Source organism: Schistocerca cancellata, chromosome 3 (genome assembly GCF_023864275.1).
Source record: "Schistocerca cancellata isolate TAMUIC-IGC-003103 chromosome 3, iqSchCanc2.1, whole genome shotgun sequence".
NCBI lineage: Eukaryota > Metazoa > Arthropoda > Insecta > Orthoptera > Acrididae > Schistocerca > Schistocerca cancellata.
In genome coordinates this window covers 413,972,820-413,987,947 of record NC_064628.1, presented here as the reverse complement: position 1 = coordinate 413,987,947, position 15,128 = coordinate 413,972,820, and the positions used below count along the sequence as shown (strand labels likewise).

Here is a 15,128-nt window from a genome sequence, read left to right as displayed (position 1 = left end):
GTTAGTATTTTGCAGCTGTGACTTATTAAACTGATAGTTCGGTAATTTTCACATCTGTCAACACCTGCTTTCTTTGGGATTGGAATTATTATATTCTTCTTGAAGTCTGAGGGTATTTTGCCTGTCTCATACATCTTGCTCACCAGACGGTAGAGTTTTGTCAGGACTGGCACTCCCAAGGCCGTCAGTAGTTCCAATGGAATGTTGTCTACTCCCGGGGCCTTGTTTTGACCCAGGTCTTTCAGTGCTCTGTCAAACTCTTCATGCAGTATCGTATCTCCCATTTCATCTTCATCTACATCGTCTTCCATTTCCATAATATTGTCCTCAAGTATATCGCCCTTGTATAGACCCTCTATATACTCCTTCCACCTTTCTGCTTTCCCTTCTTTGCTTAGAACTGGGTTTCCATCTGAGCTCTTGATATTTATACAAGTAGCTCTCTTTTCTCCAAAGGTCTCTTTAATTTTCCTGTAGGCAGTATCTATCTTACCCCTAGTGAGATAAGCCTCTACATCCTTACATTTGTCCTCTAGCCATTCCTGCTTAGCCATTTTGCACTTCCTGTCGATCTCATTTTTGAGACGATTGTATTCCCTTTTGCCTGGATCATTTACTGCATTTTTATATTTTCTCTTTTCATCGATTAAATTCAATATTTCCTCTTTTACCCAAGGATTTCTACTAGCCCTCGTCTTTTTTACCTACTTGATCCTCTGCTGCTTTCACTACTTCATCCCTCAGAGCTATCCATTCTTCTTCTACTGTATTTCTTTCCCCCATTCCTGTCAATTGTTCCCTTATGCTCTCCCTGAAACTCTGTACAACCTCTGGTTTTTTCAGTTTATCCAGGTCCCATCTCCTTAAATTCCCACCTTTTTGCAGTTTCTTCAGTTTTAATCTACAGTTCATAACCAATAGATTGTGGTCAGAGTCCACGTCTGCCCCTGGAAATGTCTTACAATTTAAAACCTGGTTCCTAAATCTCTGTCTTACCATTATATAATCTATCTGATACCTTCTAGTATCTCCAGGATTCTTCCATGTATACAACTTTCTTTTATGATTCTTGAACCAAGTGTTAGCCATGATTAAGTTATGCTCTGTGCAAAATTCTACCAGAGAGCTTCCTCTTTCATTTCTCTCCCCCAATCCATATTCACCCACTATGTTTCCTTCTCTCCCTTTTCCTACTCTCGAATTCCAGTCACCCATGACTATTAAATTTTCGTCTCCCTTCACAACCTGAATAATTTCTTTCATCTCATCATACATTTCATCAGTTTCTTCATCATCTGCAGAGCTAGTTGGCATATAAACTTGTACTACTGTAGTAGGCATGGGCTTCATGTCTATCTTGGCCACAATAATGTGTACACTATGCTGTTGGTAGTAGCTTATCCACACTCCTATTTTTTTATTCATTATTAAACCTACTCCTGCATTACCCCTACTTGATTTTGTATTTATAACCCTGTATTCACCTGACCAAAAGTCTTGTTCCTCCTGCCACCAAACTTCACTAATTCCCACTATATCTAACTGTAACCTATCCATTTCCCTTTTTAAATTTTCTAACCTACCTGCCCGATTAAGGGATCTGACATTCCACGCTCCGATCCATAGAACGCCAGTTTTCTTTCTCCTGATAACGACGTCCTCTTGAGTAGTCCCCTCCCAGAGATCCGAATGGGGGACTATTTTACCTCCGAAATATTTTACCCAAGAGGATGCCATCATCATTTAACCATACAGTAAAGCTGCATGCCCTCGGGAAAAATTACGGCTGTAGTTTCCCCTTGCTTTAAGCCGTTCGTAGTACCAGCACAGCAAGGCCATTTTGGTTAGTGTTGCAAGGCCAGATCAGTCAATCATCAGACTGTTGCCTCTGCAACTACTGAAAAGGCTGCTGCCCCTCTTCAGGATCCACACATTTTTCTGGCCTCTCAACAGATACCCCTCCGTTGTGGTTGCACCTATGGTATGGCCATCTGTATCACTGAGGCACGCAAGCCTCCCCACCAACTTCAAGGTCCATGGTTCATGGGGGTAGGTTGTGTATGGTAGCACATTAAATGTAATGTATTCTTATTTAAGCAACAGAAAAAATTTGTCTCAGAAATATAAATTCCTCTTTGATGGAAACCAGCAGAGATGTCCCCCAAGGATCTATTCTAGGACCCTTCTTCAATAGAACAATCAATGATTTACCTAATAACATAGCTCACTCTATCATAATTTATGCTGATGATACAACACTACTTACCATATGTTGAAGGATTTCAGATCTGAATAGGATAGCAAAAGAAACTGTTGATATGGCCTTTGACTAATTTGAATCTAATACTCCTGTGTAATCCTAATACAGGGAAAAACCCGGGAAATTTTTCTTCCAGGAGAAAACTGGGGAAAGCCTGGGAATTTTTTAGAACTCCAGGAATTTTTCATTGTTTAAGTTTTCAGTTAATTTTTTTAAATTTTGACTGGTAAGAACCAATACTCTACCAAAGGATATCGCTGTATCTCCGTACTGCAGAATAAAACTTCAACAATAAAACATAAACGAGTGAAAAAAACAAAGATAACTTAAACTGCAAAGGAAATGCATGACGACGAACACACAGTGCTCATGCAAGCTGCTGCCAACAGCACAGTGTGTCAAAGGCTTTAGGAAGACTATGCAATGCTTCATAACAACGAACTGCCTCCGATGAGCATGAAGTCAGAACTGTTTACATTAGATTTGTTTTAGCAGTTACGAGCAGGCGCATGCACAGTTGAGTAGCGTTTGAGTAGTAGATTCTCCCGCGTCTGGCTACAGGAAAGTGGCTGTTGGCTGTGCAAGCAGTCACAGCAAGCAACTAGATGCTACTGGGAAAAGGGGGGTGCCATATTGATATGCCTCTGTGTGTGTGTGTGTGTGTGTGTGTGTGTGTGTGTGTGTGTGGGGGGGGGGGGGGGGAGGGGGCCACCTGTTTCACAAAGCGCCTAGCATCCAGTGCATTTTGGTCTATAGATTATTCATATGATTTTGAAATGCATCCCTGTAGATATTTGAACATTTTTAACAGATTTTAAGTTGATTTCTGAATGAATCATAAGTTGATTTTTGAATACGTGCCTAGTGTGCATGATGCCTCTGTCAGGAGGATCCTCGTCACATCTAGAAATAATCTTTTCGTAGACAAAAGGGGATGGGGCTATACAAGCTGAGCGGAGAAAAACTGAACGGATGAACGCCAACCGCTGTCTATGTGGTTGATTGGGTTTGCAAATGTTCAGTTTTGCTATAATTACTAGCGAAATCCGTAGATTCAGAGTACCAGAGAGGAAATAAATGACTAACAGGAATAACAGGTGAGAAAGACTACATATTATCTTCTCGGTGTATCCAAGAAATTGTAATTTTGACAGAAAATTTTTCACTGGATCGCTACACTAGTAAGGACCAGTTGTACAGTCCCTGGCTAGCAGCTGCTTCAGTTCTATTCTGGAAGTAATGTGGAGAACGTGTTGTGCGACTGTGTAACAATGCCTAACCGGAGAACAATCGTGGGATAACAAAACCTGTGATTCTGGCAGGTTTTGTGATATTAATCGGCGAACAAATTTGGACAATGGCAGGAATAGCTATAGATTTCTTGATGACAAGATTGTTTTTAAGAAAGAGGAAGGAGAAGAAATGGGGACATCACACAAATTATGGAAGTGTAAGATGATCCCAAATTTATATAAAAATTTTGTAGTACTACTATTCGATCTCGTGCTTGAGAAACTGGTGTGTGTGAATGAAACGTGAAACTATTTCCTAACATAAAGTTTTTTGCTTGCTGTAGGCCTTATAAGCATTTGATATTGGTACTTTGTGAATTATATTCTGTCGTGTTATAAAAATGACCATTTGTGCCAAAACACTCTTGTTTATTTGGTGTGTGTTACAAAATTGCTGCAATATTAGAGAGACCTATTTTGTTTTATCTAACACACAGTGACAAAATAGACGTAATCAGATTGAGAAACCACACCAGTCTTGGGTATTATTTGTATTAACAGATTTTTGGTATTAGATAACAACATTTCGATTTTTCATGTAGCAAAACATTTGACAAACTTTGATGGGGTAATAGATTTTTTCACAGAGAGGAAAGCACGCCATGCAAATCAGTAGCAAGATTAGAGAAAAAAAATGCAAGGAGCTAAGAACTGAAGAAATGTGAACTATCTTGCTTGTCTCTTGTCTTTATTGGTTTTATGTATCCTATATTTAATTTTATGTCACACAAAACAGCAAGTTATTAGCTAATAGACAATAAAGAGTGCAAATTTTCTGAAGAGTTCTTGTTCTCCCAATTACAAATAATCCCATTTGCTATTAATAGCGATTAGGAGAGGCACCACAGGACATTTAAATTTCCATTGACCTTTGTAGGTTTGATGGCATTCATTACAAAATATACACGTTTCAATTCCACAGAGCGAAATAGTGACATGCTATGGAAGAATGCTGTAGGAAGAGGTGTGGAACTGCACTTTGGCACACTTGCAACCAAATGACATGTCTTACATTTCCTTGAACACATATGTTTTATGTTTCAGACTTTTCAGAAAGATGTGCACTACAAGATGAACATATTTTTGAAAATTCGATTTTTTTAATATTGCCCCTGTTTGCAAATATCGTAGATCCGGGGCTGATGCACAGAGTGGGTAGTCTCTACGTGAGCCGAGTTTACGTTTAGTGATCTTGCTGGTACCCCTTCGTTTACTCAAGTCAAATGAAAACAAAACGGATATCTGTTGCTGGGAGCTATAAAGTGAATTAAAATACAAAAAATTTCAAATGTGTGTGAAATCTTATGGGACTCAACTGCTAAGGTCATCAGTCCCTAAGCTTACACACCACTTAACCTAAATTATCCTAAGGACAAACACAGACACCCGTGCCCAAGGGAGGACTCAAAACTCCACCGGGACCAGCCACACAGTCCATGACTGCAGCGCCTTAGAAATTAAAATACATTCACATAATTATGGAAAGCTAAAATATGTTATTAGTTTCAGATTTTATTTTATTTCCACCTTTCTGACAGTCAAGCATTAATTGCCTTGCAGAACAATGAAGTTATTTCTGTCTGTTTGCTAAGGAAATTTGACTTTTATTAACCTTTTCCACTGATGCAGTCAATGTATTTGAAATGAAATGTTTAATTCCACAGTACAGGCTAGTTTCAACTGTTTAAGGCATTTCAAGTGCATGTTTTCATCTTCTAGCACGTATGGCTTTATGCCACAATAAAGAACCAAACATGATATGATACAGTGCTGGTGCTTCAAGAAAATTTACATCCTGAAACCCACACTGAAATGCTTAATATCAGGTCGAGGTCTACTTCATTGAGAATCTGGACATACGAATGTGCAGTTAAAAAAAATGGTTCGAATGGCTCTGAGCACTATGGGACTTAACATCTGAGGTCATCAGTCCCCTAGAACTTAGAAATACTTAAACCTAACAAAACTAAGGAAATCGTACACATCCATGCCTGTGGCAGGACTGGAACCTGCAACTGTAGCAGTCGCACGGTTCCGGACTGAAGCGCCTAAAACCGCTCGGCCACCACGGCCAGCATGCACCTTAAGCATGCACTTCAAATGTGCACATTTAAATATGGTTCACGAAATTCTGATGCTCTTGCAGTTATCTCTAATGCCTTGTTTCTTTTGTGACATAATGTATGACCTCTTAATGTTTTACATGTACGTGCATACGGGCTTCTTACGTGATAATTATTGTGTAAATGCAACCGCCATTGTAAAACCGAGGGCACCCATGTCTGAAATCACAACGAACATAAAAGTCAGAAATCACCCCGCCTCAACTCAGTGTACAATTATAATAGGTGGAGCTAATGATGTCTACAGGTATGAACTTTACAAACCCACTAACAATTTGAAAGAAATTTTGAGCTTTGCTAGAACACCTGTAATTGTCGTTGGTATTCCCCATAGACACGATCTTATGACTACTTCTATTGTAAATAAAGAAATCATTAAGGCTAACAGACAGTTCAAGAAGATACGCAAAGCATTCAAGAACTCACATTTGATTAGTGCAGATTCACTGGAGAGAGAACATTATACCCAACATGGCCTGCATTTAAACAACAGGGGAAAGATTGTATTAGGACAAAAAATCCGAGACTTCCTTTGTTCACTAGGCAGATGCAAGAAAAGTGAGCACATTATTCTTCCACCTCCAGTAACCCAGTCTACAGCATCGTGTGTAGGACAACAATCACGATCTTCAACAGAAGCAGATCAGCCTACACTACTGGCAGCTTCAACAACAGTACCTACTAAGGAAAGTGAGCCCACTATTCTTCTGCCTCCAGTAGCCCAGTCTACAGCATCTTCTCCAGTACTACAATCACCGTCTTCAGTAGAAGCAGATCAACTTACATCACTAACAGGTTCAACAACAGTACCAACTACTCAAGCAGAAGCAATGAAAAAATCTCAAAGATTTTTTATTGGAGGCAGGCACCAATCAGCCAATGCGGTGAGCACTGCAACAGATGCCAAGCATAAAAAATTAGTAGTTTTGTATCAAAATGTACAGGGTATAATTAGTAAGATTCCAGAATTAGAAGTACTATTGATTGATGAACTAAAGGATGTTTCAGTTTTGTGTGTATGTGAACATTGGTTAAAAGAAAATCAAGCTTTTGCTACCAGAATAACAGGATATGAAATGGTTAGTAGCTTCAGTAGAGAAACTTTTAAAGGGGGAGGAACATGCATATACGTCAGACAAGGAATTGAATATAAAGAAATCAAGTTTAGTAAGATAAAAACATTGAAAAAGTATTTGAATATTGCGTTTGCAAACTAATAGACCTTAAAATAATTATTGTGTGTGTATACCGTTCCCCATCAGGTAATTTTATGGAATTTTTGGACAGTGTTGAAAGTTTTTTTAGTGAGTTAAGACATTCTACAGAAAGCATTATTGTACTTGGAGATTTCAATGTCACCTTTAAAATCAACTGTTTAAATGTTACAAAATTGACCAATGTCTTTTGTTCGCATAATTTAGCACCAACTATATTTGAATACACTAGACATGGAAAGAACTCTGAAACAATAATAGACCAAATATTTCTTGACTTACATAAACTAGACAATGTTGTAGAAGTGATTGACACTGGATTCTCTGATCATAAAGCACTAAAACTTAGTATAAATAATGTACTCTGTAAAAACTCTAGACCAAGTGAGAAACACATCCACAGGAGATGTATTAATGAGGACATCATTAGGATTTTTAATTCCTTGTTAAAAAATACAAGTTGGGATCTAGATAAACATGATAGTATAGACATGAAGTTTGAGTCATTTCTAGCTGATTACAAACATACCTTTGAAATTGCTTTTCCCCTTAAGAAAATGAAAGTAAAAGGCAAAATTAACACATGGATAACACAGGGCATAAGAAAATCTGGAGAGCAACACAGAATGTTAAATAAATCAGCAAGGCAAAATCCAGCTTTGAAACAACGTGTTAAGTGTTATAGGAAATTATACAAAAAAGTAATCACTGCAGCAAAAAAGTTAAATAATGATTCATATGTCAGTTAGAGGTGGGACTCCGTCACCTCCAAAGGTCTGAGGCATTTTGCTCTGATTATTGCCAGCATCATATTTAGAGTACCAGGGAAGCAGGTTGCTAGCCTTACTTGCCCCGAGTCCCATTGGGTTTTACCCCTAACGGCTGAGGGACTAACCGGTGGATTTGGTAGTCTTTGCCGTATGTGCACAAAGGTGTCCACGACTCAGAATATGTCCGAGATGCCCAGCCTTATTCCAAAGTAACTGGTATCGCGACTGTCAGGACCACTTACTTGGCCACTCATATGTTGCCCGTGGTTCATGGACTAGGACATGACTACAGGAACCCACACCATGAACCATAAGTCGGAACTCATCAAATACAGTGGAATGTCAGGTCTTAAATGGCTACACAGGATAATTGAAATGGCCTGGGAGTCAGGACAAGTTCCATCAGACTGGACAAAAGCAGTAATCACACCAATCTTTAAACATGGAAACAGAAAAGATTGTAACAACTACAGAGGTATCTCTTTAATCAGCATTGTGGGTAAAATCTTCACAGGTATTGTTGAAAGGAAAGTGCAAGTATTAGTTGAGAACCAATTGGATGAAAATCAGTGTGGGTTTAGGCCTCTTAGAGGTTGTCAGGACCAGATCTTTAGCTTACGGCAAATAATGGAGAAGTGTTATGAGTGGAACAGGGAATTGTATCTATGCTTTATAGATCTAGAAAAGGCATATGACCGGGTTCCTAGGAGGAAGTTATTGTCTGTTGTACAAGATTATGGAATAGGAGGCAAACTTTTGCAAGCAATTAAAGGTCTTTACATGGATAGTCAGGCAGCAGTTAGAGTTGATGGTAAATTGAGTTCATGGTTCAGAGTAGTTTCAGGGGTAAGACAAGGCTGCAACCTGTCTCCACTGTTGTTCATATTATTTATGGGTCATATGTTGAAAACAATAGACTGGCTGGGTGAGATTAAGATATGTGAACACAAAATAAGCAGTCTTGCATATGCGGATGACTTAGTTGTGATGGCAGATTCGATTGAAAGATTGCAAAGTAATATTTCAGAGCTAGATCAGAAATGTAAGGACTATGGTATGAAAATTAGCATCTCCAAAACGAAAGAAATGTCAGTGGGAAAGAAATATAAACGGATTGAGTGCCAAATAAGAGGAACAAAGTTAGAACAGGTGGACAGTTTCAAGTACTTAGGATGCATATTCTCACAGGATGGCAACATAGTGAAAGAACTGGAAGCAAGGTGTAGCAAAGCTAATGCAGTGAGCGCTCAGCTACGATCTACTCTCTTCTGCAAGAAGGAAGTCAGTACCAAGACTAAGTTATCTGTGCACCGTTCAATCTTTCGACCAACTTTGTTGTATGGGAGTGAAAGCTGGGTGGATTCAGGTTACCTTATCAACAAGGTTGAGGTTACGGATATGAAAGTAGCTAGGATGATTGCAGGTACTAGTAGATGGGAACAATGGCAGGAGGGTGTCCACAATGAGGAAATCAAAGAAAAACTGGGAATGAACTCTATAGATGTAGCAGTCAGGGCGAACAGGCTTAGATGGTGGGGTCATGTTACACGCATGGGAGAAGCAAGGTTACCCAAGAGACTCATGGATTCAGCAGTAGAGGGTAGGAGGAGTTGGGGCAGACTGAGGAGAAGGTACCTGGATTCGGTTAAGAATGATTTTGAAGTAATAGGTTTAACATCAGAAGAGGCACCAATGTTAGCACTGAATAGGGGATCATGGAGGAACTGTATAAGGGGGGCTATGCTCCAGACTGAACGCTGAAAGGCATAATCAGCCTTAAATGATGATGATGATGATGATGATGATGATGATGATGATGATGATGATGATGATTCATATATCAGTAGAAATAATGGCAACAAAAAATGAAATCAGTTTGGAAAGTGATCAATAGTAACTTAGGAAGAAGCAAAGTAAGAAACAACGTTGTTATTAAAACTGAGGACAAAACTATAAATGATCCACTACAAATTGCCAATATATTCAACTGTCATTTTACAAGTGTAGTTCAAAACCTCATACAAACCCAAAGTAGTACAGACATCAGTCATAACATCACATTGAATTCCGAAACTATGTTTTTGTATCCTGTAACAGTACATGAGGTAGAGAATGCCATCAGCAAACATGGCACCGATGGCATTCCAGACAAAATCATTAAACACAGCAGATATATTTCTCCTCTTCTTGAAGATATAATTAATGCATCTTTCAGTACTGGCACTTTACCTAGAAAGCTGAAACAATCAATTATAAAACCATTACACAAAAATGGGGATCATTATGATGTAAAAAACTACAGGCCTTTATCAATGTTATCTTGTTTTTCAAAAATTACAGGAAGAGTAATGCATGGAAGACTCTCTACTTTCCTAAAAAAAGTGAAATATTGGTTGATGAACAAAATGGCTTTAGAAAGAATAGATCAACTGAAACAGCTATATACAACTTTCTAAAACTTGTCCTAAATTCCATTGATAATAATGAAGTAAATTGTGGGGTCTTTTTAGATTTATCAAAGGCCTTTGACGTTATTGATAATAAACTACTGCTCAAAAAACTTAGTTGCTATGGACTCCGTGGTACTGCTCATGCATGGTTTAAGTCATATTTATCTGGCAGATGCCAGAAAGTAGAAATAGTTCATGATGGAAAGTCATACTTTTATGGTTATAAGGAAGTTAGTTATGGGGTGCCCCAAGGTTTGGTGTTGGGACCCCTGTTGTTCTTGATCTTTATAAATGACTTGCCAAACTATTTAACACAAGCTGATTGTGTACTTTTTGCTGATGATACAAGTCTCTTTATTAAAGCTCAGAATGAGACTGGCCTTAACAGCAAAATTGAAACATCAACAGTTGAAGCAAGTAAATGGTTCAGGGACAACAGTTTATTTGTGAATGAGAAAAAAACATTATGGATGAATTACAGACATGTTTCAAATAATATGAAGCCCAATATAACTGTGAAGCTAGGCCAACAGAATATACTACGAACGCCAAATACAAAATTCTTAGGAATTTGGTTAGATGAGCATCTAAAATGGGACAAGCATATAGATGTGCTCAATAAAAAGTTACGTAAATGTTGCTATGTATTTGGAATGCTCAAAAATTGCTGCAGTGATCAAACAGTATTGTGTACATATTTTGCATTTATGCATAGTCTTTTGCAATATGGTGTCATATTTTGGGGCAATTCAAGTCAGGCAAAATGATCCTTTATTATTCAAAAACGAGCGATAAGAATCACAAAAGGAGCTGCACCTAGAGATCCATGTAGGGAAATTTTCAAGGAATATAAAATCATGACTCTTCCATCCATTTACATCTATGAAAGTATATGCTTTCTGAAGTCTCACCCCCCCCAGTTTTCTACTTTAAACAGTGAGTTCCATGACTATACAACAAGACAGAGTAATGAATTTCACAGAGAAGTGCATAAGAAAGCCCAGTACAACAAGAGTGCAATATACCACCCAAAAACTCTCTATAGTGCTCTTCCCTTAAAAATAAAAAGAATTCAGCAGCTGAGCAGTTTTAAAAGTGAACTCACAAGAATGTTAATCAGTAATAGTTTTTACAGTGTTAGTGAATATATGAATTCTTCAGAAAGATAGCGTGCCTTCACCTATCTTATAAGTTACTCATATACAAACTTGTTGTCGTGGGGTAGACTCTTTTATGTACACACAAAAATTAATTAATCTGTCAATATAGAGTGTTATAATCATTGTTTCTTGTTGCTGTCCATTATACACAGAATATATGTAACATATTTGTGTCCTATATTGTAACCAATTTATATCATGTAAGCTATAGTTGTTTTGCCCATATATTTAATTCAGATTGTTCACTGATAGTTTTTACATAATATGTTGTTATTCATATATTTTCTGTATGTAACACATGACAAATCCCATATCATTGTACATGATAAAACGGGTGCTCAGTAAACAACAACGAACAACAACAACAACAACAACAACAACAATGGTAGCTGTGCAAGCGCGGTGTTGCCTGTTATCTGCGCTCTTGGGCAACTATCTGAAATGAACCTATTTGTAACAGTCGCGGGAAAATATTGCGAATGGTGGCTTGAAAAGCATTACTTTCAAAGTAAATATCATTTTATGTAACTTGAACTACACTCCTGGAAATGGAAAAAAGAACACATTGACACCGGTGTGTCAGACCCACCATACTTGCTCCAGACATTGCGAGAGGGCTGTACAAGCAATGATCACACGCACGGCACAGCGGACACACCAGGAACTGCGGTGTTGGCTGTCGAATGGCGCTAGCTGCGCAGCGTTTGTGCACCGCCGCTGTCAGTGTCAGCCAGTTAGCCGTGGCATACGGAGCTCCATCACAGTCTTTAACACTGGTAGCATGCCGCAACAGCGTGGACGTGAACCGTATGTGCAGTTGGCGGACGTTGAGCGAGGGCGCGTAGTGGGCATGCGGGAGGCCGGGTGGACGTACCGCCGAATTGCTCAACACGTGGGGCGTGAGGTCTCCACAGTAAATCGATGTTGTCGCCAGTGGTCGGCGGAAGGTGCACGTGCCCGTCGACCTGGGACCGGACCGCAGCAATGCACGAATGCACGCCAAGACCGTAGGATCCTACGCAGTGCCGTAGGGGACCGCACCGCCACTTCCCAGCAAATTAGGGACACTGTTGCTCCTGGGGTATCGGCGAGAACCATTCGCAACCGTCTCCATGAAACTGGGCTACGGTCCCGCACACCGTTAGGCCGTCTTCCGCTCACGCCCCAACATCGTGCAGCCCGCCTCCAGTGGTGTCGCGACAGGCATGAATGGAGGGACGAATGAAGACGTGTCGTCTTCAGCGATGAGAGTTGCTTCTGCCTTGGTGCCAATGATGGTCGTATGCGTGTTTGGCGCCGTGCAGGTGAGCGCCACAATCAGGACTGCATATGACCGAGGCACACAGGGCCAACACCCGGCATCATGGTGTGGGGAGCGATCTCCTACACTGGCCGTAAACCACTGGTGATCGTCGAGGGGACACTGAATAGTGCACGGTACATCCAAACCGTCATCGAACCCATCATTCTACCATTCCTAGACCGGCAAGGGAACTTGCTTTTCCAACAGGACAATGCATGTCCGCATGTATCCCGTGCCACCCAACGTGCTCTAGAAGGCGTAAGTCAAGTACCCTGGCCAGCAAGATCTCCAGATCTGTCCCCCATTGAGCATGTTTGGGACTGGATGAAGCGTCGTCTCACGCGGTCTGCACGTCCAGTACGAACGCTGGTCTAACTGAGGTGCCAGGTGGAAATGGCATGGCAAGCCATTCCACAGGACTACATCCAGCATCTCTACGATCGTCTCCATGGGAGAATAGCAGCCTGCATTGCTGCGAAAGGTGGATATACACTGTACTAGTGCCGACATTGTGCATGCTCTGTTGCCTGTGTCTATGTGCCTGTGGTTCTGTCAGTGTGATCATGGGATGTATCTGACCCCAGGAATGTGTCAATAAAGTTTCCCCTTCCTGGGACAATGAATTCACGGTGTTCTTATTTCAATTTCCAGGAGTGTATGTGCGATAATGTACCATGAATTTCTTATGGCAAAGAGGGTTTGATTCTCCTTTAAAAATCAACTCTTTGATGACAAGCCATTTAGAAGAATTTCGAACCCTGAAGATCAGACATTTATGTCATTAAAAATTTTACTGGCACCTTTGTGTTGATATAGCTTAAAGTGTAACATGCGCCATGTTATCTGCTCTGAATAGCCACTGTAATTGGCTGGTGAGATCATGTGACATGAGCTATGACTGGCTTACAAAAGGGCATCACAATCTCAATTTCAATGATTCGGAACATAACGTGCGGTGTTTGGTGGAATTCCAATGTATACTTTCGTAATACGAAAATATGCAGCGTAGATGTTGCTGCACATCAAAGATATTTCGAAGATGTGTCTTTTTCCCTAAGTTTCATTTTGTAAAGTGCCAGGAAATTCTATGCCCGTGTATAAAACCTTAACCATTCAAAGGACTGATAATTTTTGCGGTTCCGAGGGAAAATATACTGTCACTTGACATGGAAAAAGTGTGTTTTCACCTGAGAGAAAGTGTATTTTTAACCAGGAAATCCGGGAAAAATCCAGGAATTTTTTTTTCCTCTTCTGCGTATACACCCTGTAATAAAACCCAATAACTTGTTATGGGAATGTCAAATAAAGTATAAAATAAGTCACTAAAACTTTTAGGTGTTTACATTGACTCCAAATTCCACTGGAACATATCACTCAACTGCATGAAAATATATCTCAGGGTGTCATACCTAATTTTCAAACTTAGGGATTTAGTGAGCTTATATAACCTTAGGGTGACATACTCAGGACTTTTCCTGTCGTGTACTCGTATGTCATAAGATCTGATTGTATGTGGATTATCCCCTGACATCAAGAATATTTTAAAAATAAATTAGAGGTCCTGTGCATAGTGTGTGAAACAGGTCACATGGGGCACTGTCATCCTCCTTTTTGCTAGGACCAGAATACTCAACAAAAGTGTGTGCGTGTGTGCACGCAAAGCGGTACAGCTGTGTATCAGATAACCCATTTTATCATATTAAAGAATTCTTTGAGATGCCTCTGGAGAATATTAGCATTTAACAAAGTTTCCTGTAGTTTATTATATTACTGTGTGTTGTGTTTACAATTTGTGTAGTTAGGTTTCTGCAGTTCATACAATTAAGTCCTGTATGCTCTACCCAATTACTATTGCACAGGGTTCGTACTCTACTGTATTATACTATAACTTACGGGTGCTAGCTCTTAGAAATTTTCCTGTGGTGTACTTTATTATTGCTGTGTTCAATATGTGTGGTATAGTTAACTGACACTAACGTATTTTATTTTTAAGTACCCATATGTGTTACTACATTCTGTATTATGTTACAGTGATGAAACCGATTTCATGGAAAATGATCAATGGTGTACAAAAATGTTTGATTCTTGAATTCAGTTTTTAATGAAGAATTAATCTATCATTATCTGTATCACTTGATAATAAGTAGGTTTTCTAATTTTTTATGGTGTTTTGATTACATTTAAGACATGTGGCAGTCTTTGCATCAGTTTGAAATGTAATTAAGACAGGACTGGATATTTGTGCAGCACTTCCAGACAGTACAATGTAATGTAACTCAATCATCTGCAAAAGTCTGAAGTTATTAGTATTACCTGATAAGTCATTAATATGATGGACCATGGTGGTATATTTATCCTGGGATACATTTCATTTGGTTAAATACAATATCTTGAAATGTGGTAAGGAGGAATAGCTCCACTTCATCAGATTTCACTTCTACCATAAACACTGAATACTTTACTCTGCAGCAGAGTGAGTGCTGCTCTGATATTTCCTAATTAAAACTATTTTCTGGACTGGAACATGAACCAGGAACATTGACTTCTGTTGGTAAT

The 15,128-nt window shown here is 39.4% G+C and overlaps 1 protein-coding gene across 1 annotated transcript in view; it reads left to right on the top strand.

Annotated features, from left to right (window-relative positions):
- The window catches only part of LOC126175161 (solute carrier family 22 member 7-like), an 89,448-nt gene that overhangs the window by 40,264 nt on the left and 34,056 nt on the right, over window positions 1–15,128 (top strand). The window lies entirely within an intron of this gene.